The sequence below is a fragment of the Capsicum annuum genome, chromosome 10 (genome assembly GCF_002878395.1).
Source record: "Capsicum annuum cultivar UCD-10X-F1 chromosome 10, UCD10Xv1.1, whole genome shotgun sequence".
NCBI lineage: Eukaryota > Viridiplantae > Streptophyta > Magnoliopsida > Solanales > Solanaceae > Capsicum > Capsicum annuum.
Genome location: NC_061120.1, coordinates 162,202,603 through 162,220,572, shown reverse-complemented (window position 1 = coordinate 162,220,572; position 17,970 = coordinate 162,202,603).

The following is a 17,970-nucleotide window of genomic DNA, read 5'->3' as shown; positions in this document are numbered from 1 at the left end:
GATTCACAGATTAAAAAGAAAGTGAAATTTAACAAAGTTTATGAAAGAAATAAAGACAAGAACATGATAGCCGAAGAGACTAAATCATAAGATAATCATACACAAGAATTCATCAAATTTTGTGAAAAGAGACTAAATCACAAATATCGCCATACTTCAGGCGAAATGAAGAAGTTGCACAACCTCACTATGGAATAAATGAAAAGAGAAAATCTAGCTTTAATTTTGGGGAAACGATAAAGGCCTAAAGTGGAGAATAAAAATTTGGGGAACTTTTGTTTTAGCGAAAAACTGGAAAAGAAAATTAAAGTTGAGGCCACAATGTGTACAAGTTATTGCCAATTTAAATTTATTAACAACACTACAAAATTATTGTTGCCAAATATTTTATAAGATTGCGACAAATTAATTGGGAGGTTGTCATTTATTAAAAGAGGGCAACAATAGCATAGTTGTGGCAAAGATATTGTTGCAATTTTTAAAATTTTTAAAATTAGTATATCACAGTAGAGTATAGCAATAATACTTGAATGTTTGGAAACAAAAAGAATATTGTGGTTAAAAATTAAAAGATATACTAACAACTAAATCAAGTTCTTGACATTTATTAATATAAGTCAACATTAATATAGTTGTTGCTAAAATTTGTTGCTAATTCCACACTTTCTTGTAGTGTGAATAGACTACAATCTTCTCGTATTGATGGTGAGAGTCCATATAAGGTGTTATTTTCTAAATCACCTTCACTTTCTCATTTAAGAATACTAGGTTGTTTATGTTATGACTCAACACTACCTAAAGGTGATAAGTTTTCTGAAAGAGTCACACCAACAGTGTTGATGGGGTATTTTACTACACAAAAGGGATACTTGTTGGATTTGACCACCAATAAGTTTTTTGTCAATAGAAATATTTCATTTAAAGAAGATGCTTTTCCATTTGTTGCTCAAAGAGATCCTTATCAATCTATAGACACACCACAACCTTGTAGAGAAAATAATGATAATACAGGCACTTATCTTTTCACTGAAATTGATGGTGATCACACCTTATATACAGAAGAATTGCCTCAATATACTCTTGCATTTGCTCTACCAGAATATATATAGTTGAACATTCAGATGTTCTAACATTGGATCCAGCGTCCTCACATAGAGACAATATAAATCATGTGTCCTATCCTCCTATAAGGACACCTAGAATTACCAAGGAACCTATTTGGATGGAGGATTATGTAGTACCTAAGAAGAGGAAAGAAACCTAATATCCCATTGAAAATTAATTATCATACAAGCATACCACTCCTAGATATTAATGTTATGTGAGTAATTTTTCACAACTAATAGAGCCATAGTTTTTCAGCCAAGCTACAACAGATGATAGATGGATTCAGGTTATAAAGTTGGAAATTTAGGCACTTAAGGATAATAACACCTGGGAGGTAGTTGACGTAACCCCGATAAGAATGTTATTGGCTCTAAATGATTCAATAAGATAAAGTTCAAGGTAAATGGTAAGGTTGAAAGAATGGCAAGGTTGGTAGCTAAGGGGTACAGTTAGCAAGAAGTCTAGATTACCATGACACATTTTCACCTATAGAAAAAATTGCCTTTGTTAGATGTGTCATTTCTCTTATTATGTCAAAAAGATGGTTATTGTATCAAATGAATATCTATAATGCTTTCCTTTAAGGAGATTTGGAGGAAGAAGTATATATTAAGATGCCTGGAGGCTTTTATCATAACCCAAACCCAGTCCTGGCCATGAAGGGCATCTCAAGCTAACCAAGGGTTGGAGACAACTCCCTTAGCCTTACCTCAAGAGCACAATAAATATAGATAAATAGCATAAGCCAACCAAGTCAATAGAAGATGTATATAAATTCAAAAGAAATATAAAGAGTCAAAAAAAGACATCAATAACATCCCCATCTTGTGTACAAAATCCTCTAAAGCAAGAATACCAACCAAATTGAGATATGCCCCCAACTATGACAGAAGATATCTATAAGGCATTTACAAAGGAAAGGGATAAAATAATGCATTTGCCAAAAATTTAATCATAAACCATATGCATAGTATTCATACATATATATAGGATGTTGGGATAGGGGCAAGGGTCATGAAATATAATAGTTTAAAACATTAATCCTAAACTATGAAGCTTGTACAAAAGATTTCAGGCACCCATGTGCTATATGGGTCTGGATTCCCCTGCCAAAAGGGCCCTGTTCAATGTTAGCCGCACGTACGGGGGACCGGATAAAGACACCAAGGTGTTAGCCGTCCAAAATAAATTGTTTATCCAGAAACAATAGTCATATAGACAGCCAACATAGGCAAACGTGGTTTTCAGTATTGGTCCCCCCGGGTCTACACCTTCTCGATGAGATACATAATTTCCTTTAAGCATAAATTAAAATAATTTGAACATAAGCCAATCATTAACCAACGAGTCTTTTATTAAGGCATTTTTCAACATGGTATCGTCATACCAATATGCTTGTCTGCAAGCTATTTCATTTATGTCAAACCAATATATATAACCAAGGGCATCCAAAAACTTTTTATCTATGTATCCTTTAATGCAATGCAATGTTTTCAAAAGATAAGTTAACTTGTGTGCAAATCCATATTCAAAACCAAGATTATAAGGTGGATTGAGGTTAATGTCATCATTGTGCCAAAAAAATTCATTAATTTGGTAAAACCCATGTCACCCATCTAAACCATTATAATAATACACAAATTCAGTTCCAAAAGCCATCAATTAAAGCATGGATAACCCATTAAAACAAGGAAAAAGTAATTCAAGTGTTAACAAACAAAAACCCTCAACCCAAGTTCAAATGAATCATTCAAAACACATGGATATTTAATAAATTGATGCAATAATATAAAATACAATTTAGAGAGTATACAACATTCCTAAAAATTACAACAATTTGAGGTGGAATTAAAGCTTAGAGCCTGGAGAATAAAAATCCTTGAAAAAAAACCTTGAGATTTTTGGCTTAGAAGGTGGAGAAGAGAGAGCAATGTATAATTTGATGAATTGGGGGGTTTTCTGGGGTTGCGGAAATATTTAAGAAGATTTCAAAGTGAAAAGGACTAAAAAGCCCCTACCCCAAGCTGAAAAATAATGAACTGGGCAAAATTTGCATAGCAACGTGGCACGCTGCTATCACTGAGGGTTGCCAGCGTGCCATGCTCTTATCCCAGAGGCTAAGTGGCATTTGCACACTACTATCGCAGACTACTATCACAGACCCTCAATACCTCGAGGTCCCAAAATGGCCTTGAACCCCTTTGGAAAATTCCAAAACACTCTTTTAACATTCCTTATCATAATTCAAGTCATATTAATACTACGCATGTGAATGGGGGGACAAAAAGAAATTGGTCAAAATTTTTGGGGGTCTTACATTATCACAGCCCGCTCCTTAGGATCATTCATCCCCAAATGAGAAGTTAGGACATTTTTAGCATGATAATAGAAAGAATATAGTAGAATCCAAGGACAAATTTGAAGTGTGATAAGTGGGATAAGAAACTCATACCTTAAGAACTTTTATTTAACATAGGAAAAAAGAATGGGTACTTGACTTGCATACTTTCTTCTAACTCCTATGTAGCCTCGTTTACTTTTTGATTTCTCTAGAGAACTTTCACCAAAGATATATCCTACGTTCTTAACCTATGAAATTCCCATTACAATATTTCAATCAGAACTTTCTCTTACGAAAACATATCCTTAACACCAATATCCTTAACAGGCACTACAAAGGATGGAACAGCCACACACGTTTTCAGCATAGATATATGAAATATGAGATGAACCGAAGGTAAACTTGTCGATAGTTCCAATTTATAAGCAGCATTACCAATTCTTATCAAAATCTAGTACGAATCAATGTAACAAGGACTGAGATTCCCTTTTATCCCAAATCTCATGACTCCTTTCATAGGATAAACCTTCAAGAATACCCAATCCCTCACTTCAAACTCTAACTTCCACTGCCTTACACCCGTATAATACTTTTAGCTACTTTGAGCAGTCTTTAGTCTTTCTGTAATAACCTTCACCTTCTCCATGGCTTAGTAAACCATGCTAGGGCCAAACAACCTAGTCTCACCCACCTTAAATAATCTAATAAGATACCTACACCTTCTACCATAAAAGGGCCTCAAAAATAGCTATGTAATACTAGAATTGTAACTGTTACTGTAAGCAAATTCAATAAGAGGCAAATGGTCTATCCAACTACCTTTAAAGTCAATTACACAGTCCCTTAGCATACCTACCAAAGTATAAATAGTAATTTTTACTTATTCATCCATTTGAGGGTGGAAAGCAGTGCTAAGGTTAACTTGAGTACCCAAACCTTTCTAAAAAGAATGCTAGTGTAACACCCCACATTTTAGGATCGAGTTTGAACCATCTTTTCTATGTATATAAACCTAAACCCGATGATTTCTATTTATATATAAGTGTGAATAAAAATTCCTTAGTGTGCAAACATCTTTAAAGATGAATTAAGATTATAAAAATCTCCTAAATCAAAGTAGAGTTGAGAACGTTTCTACCAATTAAGTTTTAGTGGTCTATTCAACTTGGGTCAACTTTAAACAACTATTACTCCTTGAATATAATGATTTAGGTGTCCTTTTATATATCAAATGAAATCTATTCGAGTCTTATTTCAAATGTTCCTGATTTCACCTTAATTTGATATTGGAATAAAAAGTTATGCTTGATTTACCAAAAAGGTGTCTATTTTTCAAGACGCGACAACCATGGTGACAGACCGCCGCACCAGCGATGGTCCCTCACACTAAACCATTGGAATTGAGTAGAAAGACTGAAATTTGGTCTTCTTGGGATGGTTGGAGTGATAGTTGGTCACGGAAGTGGTAGTTTGTCGCCCAAATTATCTGTTGGGATGTTTTTGCATTGTTATAACATTTTTAAAGGGATATTTTCATTTTTTACTCATATCAAACCCTACCCTCACTACTTAAATCACACTTTAACCTATTTTCTGATTAAATATTAGTTTCTCATCATTCCTTCTTCTCTTCTCTCTCAACAGAAAAAGAAGTTAGAATTTCTTTCAAAACCCATACTTTCAAGGCATAGATTCAAGATATTTAGAATTTCATTTATCAAAAAGGGTATGTATAACTATCCTAACACTCATGGACTTAAACATGATTTCCATATGGATTTTAACGTGTACTTCTGTATATATAGATGTATGATATGAATCTTGAGAATCTATTTAAGAGTATGGTTTATGCAAATTCCCACTTTTATGGTCATGGACTTTGAAATTGATTCAAAAGCATGAATTAAAGCATGAATTATGAAACCCCCATTTTTTATGATGAACTTATTTATTTACTATGGGGTTTTCCATAAACTAGAGACTTCATTTATGTTCTTACAATATAAGATTTGAACTGGTTGAAGTGTTTGAAACATGAACCCCTATTTTGTGATAAGAATTATGTGTTTTACAGTTATAGTGGGTTCTCATATGAATATGGAAAGATTGATGTTTCTAAATTCTCTTTTATCAAATTATGGACTGATTTCTTACATGATTTTAGAGATCATTTTATGTTTGTCAAAACACTTTCAGTTCACATGTAACTTATATGAATTATGAAAGAGATGACCACCTAAGAGTTATGTCTTGAAAGGATATTGTTTGTTTAAAATTGTACATCCTTTTTGAAGGAGAACTCTTTTATGACAATTGAATCATCTTGGTGGTCAATAATAAATTTTTGAATAAAAAGGAACATAGATACGATATGGTAGGATATGATATGATACAGCTTGCAAGTCTAGCTATGATGATACCTTGTTATGAAATGCCCTTAATAGAATAAGAGATGAACTTTCATAAGCATGAAGTATGACTTTGATAGGCTAAAAATGGGCTCTAAGAAAGGTAGATAGTTATCCGAAGAAGGCATGAGTTTAGATAATGTAATGCTTGAAATCATGTTTTGTTGATGCGGGAGTGATTTTTGTCCTGAAATATGGATTATCATTGTATACTTGCTTTGTGCAGTTGTATACTTAGACCAGACACTTCTATCCTTTTAGAAAATAGGGATAAGGGGCTTGTCGTTGAGTTAATGGCGAATTTAATATTGACCATGGGATGTTATACTTGTAGGGTGTATCACCCTACCCAAAACTAAAGAAAAGAGTTGAGTCTATGTTTAATGGGGTTGATTAAAGCTTTTAATTATGCCCATGTGTTTTTATATAAATTATGCTAAATTGTTTTCGTAGTGCTCTCAATTATTTTACATAAAATATATGTTATTTTTGGATTATTCTGCATACCAATACTTTCCAAATTTTGACCCTCAAAATACAGGTTCTGAGGCACAGTCCCATGGTCTATTACCTTAGTATAACATTTGGGATATGATAGAATTGGTGAGCCATCTATCTTTCAAAAGTCAAATTGTTCATAAGTTTAGTTTATGATCTAGCTGAGGGCCTTGTCCTAGCCTAGACAAATAGTTTTCAGTAGAGGTATCATGGCCAGGATTTGAGTATTGTATTATCGTAACCTTATTAGCATGTTTTGATCATAAGATCAACTTGAATTTTATTATATCTTTTGCATTTGATTTATGTATAGATTATGGTTTTAATAGTATGATAAGGGGTCTCTCGAGCCTTCATGGGTTGGGATGCCCATTGTGGCTAGGGCCTCAGCTCTAGTCGTGACAAGCTTAGTATTAGAGAATGGTTCATGGTCCCAGGGTGTCTACAAAGCTGTGTCTAGTAGAGTCTTGCGTATAAGTGTATTGTACACCACACTTATAATTGGGAGGCTACTAGGTATTTAGGTGATGTTTTCCATTTTTTTCATGATCTAGATCATGTAATATGTTGTCCATATGAAAGTCATCCAAATTTCTTCCTTTCTCTAATTTTATAGGTCATGCCTTATTGTTGAGGTGGTACAAGTTTAAAAGTTTAGATTCCTAATGATGTAGTCCTTACTGATTAATTTATCCATATATTTATGAAATGGTACAAAAACTTAAGAGGAGCCTATAGGTGCATCAAAGTGTATTGACTAAAGTGTATATCCCTATCTATGTCAATTATACATTTGATCCTAAGGTAAGAAGTGTATTCAATCTCTTTTCAAAAGCTTTGGTGCAAATGTCACACTTAAAGGTAATGATATGTAGCAGAATATTGGAACAGTATTTCTACCCGAGAGGTAGTGTAATTAATAGTATTGTGACCTGTGAGCTATAAGATAATCCTATAGGTAGTGATATAAAGTCATAAGTTTAGAAGTCAGAGTAAGGGTAACTCTTGAGTTAAGAAGATAGTTGTAGTTACATAACCTTTAAGTACAGGGTGATATACCTTTTATGGTGATTGGCTAAAGTTGTAGCATGATTTATAGATTTATGGTATTTAGAAGAGGATGTGATTATGTATGATGATAAGAATTTAGTTGAAATTGACAAAGAACTCATGATGGATACTTAGTATAGTCGTAAAATTAATCATAGGTTGTGACTAAAAGGGGTAGATTGGCTTGTAAATTATAATTTACCATTCAATTAGGAAATCTAAGAAAGTGGAACTCAGTGATGTTTATAGAATTTTGATGGTAGTTGGAATATATGTATGGGTAAGTAGATATGATGTGAGATAGTAGAATATGCTAATAGATCATAATGGGTTATAGTATAAGAGTAAAGTCGACTATTCTTATTATGTGACTTTACCCCTTTGATTCTTTTTTTTCTAATAGTTGTAAACAAGTACAGTATGTGAGAAGGCATGTAATAAATATTAAGGTGTAGTACTAATGTTGTGAAGGGAAATGTGCGTGTATGCAGTAGTTCAAAGAAATAAGGAACTTAGGATGATTTCTCTAATTGATGTACTAGTATATTATGCGGGATTTTTCATCAGTTGTACATGATTGGTGCAAGAAACTAGGTTTGAACTCTATATATGAATTATGGTTGTAAGAATGTTAACTCGAGGATAGTGATACAAGAATTATAGGAGTAAGCTAGTAGGCTTGATTTGATGGGTGAAATAGCCTAGATTGGTAACTTATGGAAAATTTGAGTGGATAATTGTATATATATATATAACTGAGGACTAATACCAAAAAAATAAATTGCGATTGAGTCATTAGGTGGATAAGAGCATTAGGTATATAAGAATAAGTTGAACCTAGGTATCATGTTATTAGCTGAGGTTTTATGTATATAAGTGCCATGTGTACCTAGTTCATGTTCTTGTATTTCTTAGAATGGAGAAGTATAGGGAGCTTCTATATGGTCTTTTTTAGAGCTGAATTAAGGGAAAAAAACTAGAGAGATAATGTGATATCTTGGTATAGTTTTAAAAAGAACTTTGTTAAGTTATGAGGATATACAATTAGAGGTGTAATGCTAGTATTATGAGGATATACAATTAGAGGTGTAATGCTAGTATACTAAGTAGTAGAGAATAGATTTGTATCTGTTAAGATAGTGGGATGTGTATGCTCATGAGTGTGTGAGTTATAGAGTAGTGCCTATGGAACCTTGCAAAAGTTTAGTTTAGTATCCCTGGTTGGTAGTGTCTTCATATTATAGTAATCAGGAGAGTTTGGCGTTCATGTGTCACTCCGGTTTGTGTATGACTTGACGCTCTAAAGTCTGTATCTTGCCCCTAATTACAACATCGTATTCGACTTCTATCGCGGATCTGTTATTTCTTACGCATTTCTTTCCATTAGCTCGTGATACCCCATTGTGTTTACTTGTAGATATAATGAGAGCATATGTTCTCATGTCTAGGATAGTGACCTTTGGGCTAAGGGGGAGATTATGAACTAAGGCAAATCTTGAATTTTTCTCCTGTGATAAGTTTCAGGAAGGGTCATGATAAATCTATTCATATTCTAGTAAATTCCTCCTACACCAGTTTAAGTAGACATTCTACCAATGTCTTACGTATTCAAATTATGCCTATGCCTAAGGTATAACTTCTCTATGCAACTTATGTCCATGCTCTAACCCCTGAACTAGAAGCAATAATGGTTCTCAAAAATCCAAGCTTCCAAGTATCCAAGCTCTATATTATGACGTTCATGATCCATAAACTTGTGTCTCACTTTATGCTTAGTTCTAAGGAACTATACTCTCTATATATCACCAATTTATTTTATGTCATACCTTAGCCAAAGGTGATGTCATCTACATAACCTCGTAACTATTCTCAATTCTTAGAATGAGAATCAATAGCTTTAAATGAAAAATAAAAATCCTTCTTTTATTCCTTGAATATATGAATCTCGATTTTATGTTATATGACCCATGATATATGCACTTATATTTCTCACTGATCCCAACCCGAAGAACTCATTTTGTATTAGGACTGTGCTTGAACGACCCTCTATTTATGATTTAGGTATTTTCTAAGAGGTATTTCATGCCTATTATACTGTATCTCACTTCGCAGGTCTCACCTTGAGTAGTGTGACAAATATAAGTCAAAATTGAGCAGCGTTACTTCCATCCCAGATACTTTTACTCTAGTCCCTTAATTACCTCCTTAGGTTGGATGGTAATGGCTACGAAAGTGTAGTTATGTTTTATATGAGAGAGTAAATGTTCTTTATGATAAAATTTAGGATGACGGCTCGAGCTAAGGTTATAGACTAAGAGGGAAGAGGGAGATGAAATTTGGTTAGATCAAATAGTTAGTAAGGAGAGTTGCGGTGAAAATCTTTGTGATAGAAATCATGGTCGCTGGTTTTGATGGTGAGATTCATAAAGTGGATGTTGTAAAAAATAGGCTAGAATGTTTTGACTGATAGATACACAAACCGTTGTGTTATGTGTCTAGTAATCCTTGATTAAAACCTAAGGATATTTAATTATAGTAATAAGATGGAGTAGCATTCATGGAGAGGTGTAGAGTATAGGGTCCCATAGCTTTATGCTAGCACACTTTAACTCTGAGTAGGCTTCAATAAGAAAGAAATATGCAGCTATACGCAGGCTCATATAGTTATGTATTTTGCAGGGAAATTATAAGATTGAAATGGTAAAGTGAGGTATTAATAGCTGAAAAAATAGTTGAAAAGCGTGGCTATATTTAAGGTTTATTAGATGTATCATTTGAGGTGGTGAATACCTATAAGACCCCAAAAATCCAAACCAATGTTAGAACCATGCTTTTAGCTCATGAGAAAAGAATCATAATGCTTTGATAGTTTTATGAGCAAGTTTGATGTGTATTAAGGTCTCAAATAACTCTTAGCTATTAGACGAATCAAAATATCCCTTACCGATTGATACTTTGGGAAGAATGTTGCTATATCCAACTTCATATGAGCATCATTTGTTCTACTAAGAATTTTCCAGTTTAAGACCCACCAAATTATGGGAAATTGAATTAGTTTTCCAACGATACCAATTAGCTCGACAAGTATATAAAGACTATCCAGTTACCGTGTCTCAAAAAGTCATATTAGTAGATCTTATAGAGCTAGAGATGACTAATTTTGATGTCATTCTCAGCATGGATTGTCTCCATTCATGCTATACCTCAGTTGATTGTAGAAACAGGGTTGTTCATCTTTAGTTTCCAAATGAACCAGTCCTTGAGTGGAGGGGTAGTACCACATCTCTTAGGGGTCAACTTTTTTCATACCTTAGAGCGAGAAAAATGATATCCAAGGGATGTGTCTATCATCTTGTGAAAGTCAAAGACTCTAGTTCCGAGACTCCCAATCTTGAGTTAGTTCCAGTAGGAAGGGAATTTCTAGATGAGTTCCCTGAAGATCTTTTTGGAGTTCCTCCCGAAAGGGAAATTGACTTCGAAATAGACCTTCTTCCAGATACCCATCCTATCTCTATTCTTCCATACAAAATGTCTCCAACCGAACTAAAAAAGTTGAAAGAACAGATAAAAGATATCTTAGATAAGGGATTCATCAGGCCCAGTATTTCCCCATGGGGCGCGCCAGTTCTGTTCATGCATAAGAACGACGGTTCTCTTAAAACGTGTATTAACTACCGTCAGTTGAAAAAGTCACAATTAAGAACAAATACCCACTTCCCAGAATCGATGACTTATTCAACCAACTTCAGTGTGCCAGTTATTTTTCTAAGGTAGAACTCAGATCCGGCTACTATCATCTCAAAGTTAGAAAATGTGACATTCCGAAAATAGCTTTCAGAACATGATATGGTGACTTAGACTATCTAGTCATGTCCTTTGGTTTCACAAATGCCCCAGCATCCTTTATGGACTTGATGAACCGAGTGTTCAAGCATTACTTGGACATGTTCTTCATAGTCTTCATTGATGACATCCTTGTCTATTCTCGTAATGAAAATGATCATGCAGACCATCTTAGAATAGTATTTCAGACTCTTACTGCCCATCAATTGTTCTCTAAATTCAATAAGTGCAAATTTTTGCTAAGATAAGTAGCTTTCCTTGGCCATATTATTTCTGGCAATGGCATTAGAGTTGATCCTTAAATGACGAAAATAGTAAGAAACTAGCCTAGACCCATCTCTCTGTTAGATATCAAAAGTTTCTTGGGGTTGGTTAGCTATTACTAATGGTTTGTTGAAGGATTTTCGTCTATTGCATCCCCCATGTCCAGATTGACTCAGAAAAAAGTCAAGTTCCAGTGGTCAAACTCTTTTGAGAAGAGTTTTCAGGAGTTGAAGACTCGACTCACCACAACCCCAGTTTTGACGTTACCAGATAGTTTAGATGGGTTTTTTGTGTACTATGATACTTCCAGAGTTAGTTTGGGGTAAGTTTTGTTGCAGAAGGGGAAGGTTGTGGCCTATGCCTCTAGACAGCTTAAGCCCTATGAAAAGAACTACCCTACCCATGATCTTGAACTAGAAACTATTTTTTTGCCTTAAAGATTTAAAGGCACTATTTGTATGGGGTGCATATAGATGTATTCATGGATCTCAAAAGCTTGCAATATGAATTTTTGTAGAAAGATTTGAACTTACGTTAGAGTAGGTAGTTGGAGTTATTGAAATATTACAACATAAGTGTTCTGTATCATCCAGGCAAGGCCAATGTAGTAGAAGATGCCCTAAGTAGATTGTCTATGGGTAGTGTTTCTCATGTTGGAAATACTAAGAAGAAGTTAGTGTGGGAAGTTCATCAGTTGGCTAGATTAGGCATTCATTTTGTTGACTTAGCTGAGGGTAGTGTATGGGTTTAGAATAGTTTGGATTCTTCATTGGTTGCCGAGGTGAAAGAGAAGTAGGATACGGATCCCAGTCTAGTCAAGCTGAAGAAGTCAGTCAGAGACCAAAAATTAGAGGTTTTCTCCTAAGGGAGAGATAGTGTATTGCATTTCCAAGGAAGACTGTGTATATCTTGTATAGATGAGTTGGGATAGCGAATTGTTGTAGAAGCACATGGTGTGTGTTACTCTGTTCCTCCAGGGGCCACTAAGATCTACCATAATTTGTGGGAGATCTATTGGTGATGTAGGATGAAGAGGGACATTGCAGAGTTTGTAGTTAAGTGCTCTACTTACCAGCAGGTTAAGATTGAGCATCAAAAGCCAAGTGGGTCTATACAGGAGTTCGTTATTCCCACTTGTAACTGAGAAGAAGTAAACATGGATTTCGTGATGGTTTACCTCATACTCATCGTCATCATGATTCGATCTGGGTCATTATAGACAGGATGACCAAATCAGACCATTTTTTACCAATCCTTACTTCTTATTTAGCCGAGGACAATACCAAGCTCTATATTAGAGAGTTGGTTAAGTTACACGATGTTCTTCTATCTATCATCTTAGATAGTGGTACTCAGTTTACCTCTTATTTTTGGAAAGCTTTCCAAAAGGGTCTTGGTACCCAAGTTCACCTCAGTACAGCCTTTCACCCTCAGACAAATGGTCAGGCAGAGAGGACCATTCAGACCTTTCAGGACATATTGAGAGAGAGTGTAGTCGACTTTAGGGCAGTTGGGATTACCAGATTCCTTTGATTGAATTTGTGTATAATAATAACTACTATTCCAACATCCAGATGGCCTTGTTTGAGGCTCTTTACAAGAGATGATATATATGTCCGATTGGTTGGTTTGAGGTAGGTAAAACCGCTTTGATAGGGCCTGATTTGGTGTTTGATGCTTTGGAGAAAGTTCAGCTAATCTGGGAAAGGCTTAGGGCAGCCCAAAGCCGATAGAAATCATATTCAGATGTGAAGAGAAAGGATCTTAGTTCGAGGTTAGCGATTTTGTATATCTAAAGATCTCTCCCGTGAAGGGAGTGAAGAGTTTTGGTGAGAAATTTAAACTCATTTCCCGATATATTGGACCTTACAGAATCTTAAGCCACATTGGAAAGGTAGCTTATGAGCTTGATTTGCCTACAGACTTAGCATCAGTGCACCCAGTATTCCATATCTCTTTGTTGAAGAAGTGTATTGTTGACCCAACTGTAGTTGTTCCTTTAGAGAGCGTAGATCTTTAGAACAACCTTTTACAAAGAAATTTCGATCGAGATCCTTGATTGCCGAATTCTTAGACTAAGGAACAAAGAAGTTTCCCTAGTCAAGGTTTCGTGGCAGAATCAATCTATTGAGGGAGCCACATTGGAAGCGGAAGCAGATATGCTGACCAACTACCCTCATCTTCTCTCCGCAAACTCAGACTCAACTTAAGGTAACAATTTTCTGTATAATTTTCTCTTTTCCATGCTCAGTTTCAGCCGCATATCATTCTCATATCATTCATATATTAATAGACCCAGTTCAGTCGTGTGCCATGTTTTAGACTCAGTCATGTAATCACATTTTCATCATGAATATTTAGAATGTAACCTCAATTCCTCAATGTTTTTAGCTTAACCAATCTCATTTGAGGACGACTGTTCTCAAAGTGGTGATATTGTAAGACTCCAAAAATCCGAACCAATGTTAGAACCATGTTTTGAGCTCATTAGAAATTAATCATAGTGCTTTGATAGTTTTATGAGCAAGTTTGATGTGTATTAAAGCCTCAAATAACTCCTAGCTATTAGACAAATCAAAATATCCCTTACCGATTGAGTCTTTGGGAAGAATGTTTCTTTAGTTAACTTCATATGAGATTATCATTTGTTCTACTAATATTTTTCTAGCTCAAGATCTACCAAATTGTGGGACACTCAATTATCTTTCCAACAATACCAATTTTGCCTAAATTCGATACCCGGGTGAGAAGTTATGGTACTTTAAGTAAAAGGCAATAGCCATCACGATTAGGCCACGTCGTGGTGATAACCAAAATCACGTTCGTCCTTTTCCAGTGAGGCACCATGATGGCACTGTGTCACACCAAGGTGCCAAGTCGGTGTTATCCATTTCTAGTGGCGGAAAGCGATAGCACCGTATCGCGCTATTGGGCATAATGGAGTTTGTCTTTTTCTAGAGGCGCAACACGATTACACCCCACTGTGCCATAGGTCAAAATTGGGATTTTCATTTCCGCAATTAATTTTTTTAGGGGCTGTTTAGTCTTTTCCCATGACCCTAAATCTATTTAAAACACAAAATTAAAACCCTAAAGGGGCATTTTGTGCCCCATTACTCACAATTCCTCTTCAAGAAATTAATCTTCTTTCAAGAACAAACCCTAGCCTTCAAAATTCAAGCTCAAGTTTCAATAAAACCATCAAGAACCTTCATGAATTCCTCAGTCAAGGTATGTTAAATGTTCATCCGTGGGTCCCTTCCACCCATGGAGTTCAATAATCTAATTTCAATCCAAAGTTATGATTTATACAAGTTATTGTGATTTTAACCATGAATCCTCATAAATCTTAATTCTATACCATGTTTACATGAAATTGTTGTTGTTATTAAATCCCACACGTTTGAATAAAGTTGTTCACTGAATTAAATCATAATTAATGATGTTGATGTAGAAATCATCTTATTACTACAAGCTTTAAACTATTTTCCATGCTTAGTTTAAACTATGAGCATCAAGTGTTTGATGAAATGCCCACAAGAATGAATCTTGAGTAAATGCTTTCACATTTTGTTCTTAAAGTTTTAATACTATTTTTCTATTATGGCTATTGAGTCTTGGGGTTATGACTACCTGATTACATACTTGCTTACTTAGTCTTAATATCTTTAGAATAGTTTCAGATATGTTATGAGCATTATCAGTTGAGTCAGTTATCATAATTAGTCACATTTTGAATAGTTCAGCATCCCGTGTCAGTTCAATTGGGAGTAGGATTTAGCATCGAGTGAGGGCAGGGAAGACGACTTTCCCATCAATTAGGCAGAATCATTAGTAGCAATCCCTGTACTCCAAAACTATGTATCCAGTGTAGGATATGATGAGCCACCCATCAGTTTAGGCTGGACTACCTCTCAGGTGTTACCCGTCAGTTAGGCTTGATACCCTTAGTCCTTCAGGACAGCATATGAGTGGATCTAGACATCTAGTTTTAGTACCCGTGGCATGGTATTGACACCCTTCCAACTGGGATCACAGGTTGGACCCTAATTTGCTTATATTGGGGCATGTCAGTTAGATGATAGCTCCTACAATCTCAGTCCAGGAATCAACTCAGTAATTCAGTTTCAGTTTTGGTTTACCATAGCATATGGATATAAGTTATTCACTTATCAGTACTCAGTATCTTAGTTTACTGATTATATTTAGAACAAGGTTTATGCTTGGTCATGCATTCTCAGTCTTTACAAATTTCATGCATTCTATTCAACACTCCATGCTATACATTCAGTCAGTTATTACTCATGCACGTGAACCCCTACATATCATCCTAACATCATTTAGCATACCCGTACATTCAAAGTACTGATTGCATACTCATTTTCTTGCACTATGATGTTTAATATCATAGGTTCAGATGCTTAGTTTCCTGATCATGCATAGACATACCAGATTATTAGCTGTAGCAGTAGTGAGTCCGTATACTTCGAGGAGATGGATTATTTACCTTAGTTTTCTTTATCAGTTCAGCATTTTCTATTCAATTAAAGTTAGTTGGGGGTTTGTCCCATCATCTCCACAGTCAGTTAGAAGAGGCTTTTCAGACTAGTACAAATAGTGAGTCAGTCTTTAGTTTTTAATTGTCATTATCAGCCATTTTATCAGTATTATCAGTAATATTTTACAGACATTATCAAAACTACGACTTCAAACCTTATGGCATTCCTCAGTTAAATTCCGCATATAATCTTTTGTTATCAAATTTACTTAGTGCTCACAGCAAATACAAACATAGGTTAGATTGTGGTCACTTGTTACCGTAAACACCGTATAGCACCCAGGGTGTACTCTCAGGGCGTTAAAATACCTCTATTCTTTTCTTACGTTCCGCTAAATTCTCACTTCGCGCCATGTATCAAATCTTAATTAGGCCGATGATTCCTGGAATATTTTTTGCCTTAGGTTCTTATGATTATATTCTAATGTAACTCATGCCTAAGATCATGTCTACGTTATGTCTCGATATCTCATGATTCATGCTTACACGATTAACTTTGTGATGTCATGGAGCTTTTTTCTATTGACGCCTATGTATTTCATGTTGAGGGAGAATTGCTAATGTGAAGTTTAATCCTTTGTTCTAAACTTCTATAGCATCAATAAGTTCCTACCCATCATTAGAATATGAATGATTCCAAAAGGGAGATAATGTAACACCCCACATTTCCAGACTAGAGTTTGACCGACATTCCAATATATATAGACCCGACCCCAGTGATTTCGATTTATATATAAGTGAATAAAAATTCTCTAGTGTGGGAACATATTTAGATATGAATTGAGATTATAAAAAGCTCCTAATTCAAAGTAGAGTTGGGAACTTTTCTACCGATTGAGTTTTAGAGGTTGATTTAACTTGGGTGACCTTCCAAAAACTATTATTCCTTGTATATAATGAGTTAAGTGGCCTATTATATATCAAAAAAAATCTCATCAAGTCTTATTTCCAATGCATCTAATTTCACTTTAATTTGATAGTCGAATAAAAATTTATGCTTGATTTACCAAAAGGGTGTCCATTTGCCAAGGCACGATGACCAGGGTGGCAAACCATCGCACATGCTACGGCCCATCATGCCAAACTGTTTCCCATATATAGAAAGACTGAAATTTGGTCTTTATGCTAAATTGTTTTCACAATGCTCTAGATTTTACATGAAATATATGTTATTTTTGGATTGTTTTGCATACCAATACTTTCAAAGTATTAACCCTCATAATGCAGGTTCTGAGGCACATTCCCATGGTCCATCACCTCAGTAGAACATTTGGGATCTCACAGAATTGGTGAGCCATTCATCTTTTGAAAGACAATATATTCATAAGTTGACTCTTTTAATTTATGGTCCATCTAGGGTCTTGTCCCGACCTAGACAATTAGTTTTCAGTCAAAGCTTCATGGATGGGATTTGAGTAGTGTATTGTCATAACCTTACGGACATGTTTTGATCATAAGATCAACTTGAATTTCATTATATCTTCCACACTTTGAAATATGTATGGATTCTTCTTATGATAGTATTCTAAAGGGTCGATTGGACCTTCACGATTCGGGATGCCCATTGCGACTAGGGCCTCGACTCGAATTGAAAAGAAGTGAGAAGAAAACTATGTACCTCAATAATAAATAATCAACACTAGTTCTCCATGCAACTTAACTATCTATTGAATGAACAACTTGTCATAATCCTCTCTTGAGTAATTAGTCCTCACATGCAAGAAGTGAGCATACTTGGTTATCTTATCTATGATGACCCAAATAGAATCATACTGATTTCGAGACCATGAAAGACCTGTAGTAAAGTCCATATTAATCATCTCCCACTTACACATGGGAAATTCTATCTCTTGTGAAGTACCACCTAGCCTTAGATTATCTACCTTAACTTACTGACAAAC